Here is a 1964-nt window from a genome sequence, read left to right as displayed (position 1 = left end):
ATGATGACTATGTACTCAAGCATGTGCATTTTCAATATGTTGCATGCTCATCTATGTAAGTTATGAACCAAGCATGATAATGGTTTTATATGATGGCCATATGCCAAGAATGCATGTCTTATGATATGATAAGAATTGGCAAGGAGTTGCTTCCCTTAAGTTGGGATTAAGAGCACTCTTTATGTTAAGACAAGAGCATGACATTTATGATGATATGATGATATGATATGACAATTATGATGATATGATATGCATGACATGTACTTTACTTTGTATGGCTTGTACCAAGGGTGGGCTCCATAAGCACCCCTAGACCGACGGACTATGAACGGGTCTAGTAAAAAGGGATGGGCTCCTTAGTACGCCCCTAGGTCGACGAACTATGAACGGGTCTAGATCCCTAGTAGGTTCGGGGCTAGCTACCCTGTCCTAGGGATTGCGCGCATTCATGTATGTATGTGGTACAAGCCGGGCCCTCAGGATGATGATATTATATTCAAGTATTAAAAGATATGTATAAAGACATCTTGCACTCGACATGACATATGTTTTAAAAGGACATGCTGCATCATGCACTCACCCATATATGATATGTATCTTTCTATGTTCCATGAAATCTGATGATATGTTATGCTTTTCATGCTTCATCTCATATGATTCCTTGTTTATGATATGCTAGAAACATGATTCATATGGATATGTTATAATGAGAAACTATGCTCACATGCTGATGATTATGTTATTGATGATATGCTTGTATGATTATGCTTGAGATACGGATTTTTATGAGTAGGAAAGAATCTTACTGAGCTCATGTGCTCATAGCTTACTTCCTTGTACCACAGATAAAGGCAAGGGATAGATGATCTAAGGGGAGCTGCAGGAGAGACAAGGAAGTGTGTGTGGCAGTGGCTCGGCTGAAATAAATAAGACCTGCTATAATGTTTTGTTATGTTTGACATGGACCATTGTATTATGCTACATTCCAGTATAACTATATGACATTTCCGCTGCTTTATGTTATAAGAAAGAAATTTCGAATATGTATGCATCCTGGAATAGTTAAGTAAGTAGGTAACCCCGTCCCTTTGAGTAGCATGGAGGGCGGGCGTTACAATGTTATACATACATCATGTAGTTATAGCAGATTTTCTTTTGAAAATTATTCTTTTTGATGTGTGTCATATATCATCATGCATTATTTTAATTTCCTTACAATTAAGGGCAAATGACATTTACTAACAAGTGGCATCCTAGGTAGATGTTCAAAATTTCTAAAATGCCTAGATAGATATGCATGATTCCTATTTTAAGGAAAAACTAGACTTTACATCTCATAAAGAATCATAAAGTGACTTATATGTATTTTAGTACACATTAGATACAAGTGAGGTGTTAGGATGATGAACAAAACTCAAGATGTTGATTTAGTGCATTCTTTTTGAGTTTTAGGTTCATCAAAACACATAGTTATGTATACTCCAATCATTGAGAAAGCTAATGTACAAGTCATGTGCATTGAGCCCAAGGAACATGGTTGGAAATTGATTTTGAAAAATATTTTAAATATACTTTGGAAAACCTTGGTGAAGACTATCTTTTGATAGTAATCATCATTTAAAAGTTAGACACAAACTTGGAAGAAACATTGAAGTTTTTACAAGTTTCCAATTTTGTGTCAATCTTTGAAAATAAGATGTATTTTCTTAGAAAAATATTTTCCATGATAATATATATCCTAAATAGTGTCTACAAGAGTTTTCATGATTTTTAGAATTTTGTAGAATTTTTAGGGCATTTTCTGAAATTCGGTTGAAATTAAATTTCATAATTTCAGAAACCCAATTAATCAGCCGATCGATTGAGATGCATTTCTTCACGAGCAGAGCCTCACTGGATCAATCAGTCGAACGATTCAATCTGCCTGGATTGATCAGTGGATCGATTCAGAGGTAATTTTCACC

Source organism: Zingiber officinale, chromosome 3A, assembly GCF_018446385.1.
Source record: "Zingiber officinale cultivar Zhangliang chromosome 3A, Zo_v1.1, whole genome shotgun sequence".
Lineage (NCBI taxonomy): Eukaryota > Viridiplantae > Streptophyta > Magnoliopsida > Zingiberales > Zingiberaceae > Zingiber > Zingiber officinale.
This window is presented reverse-complemented; position numbering follows the sequence as displayed.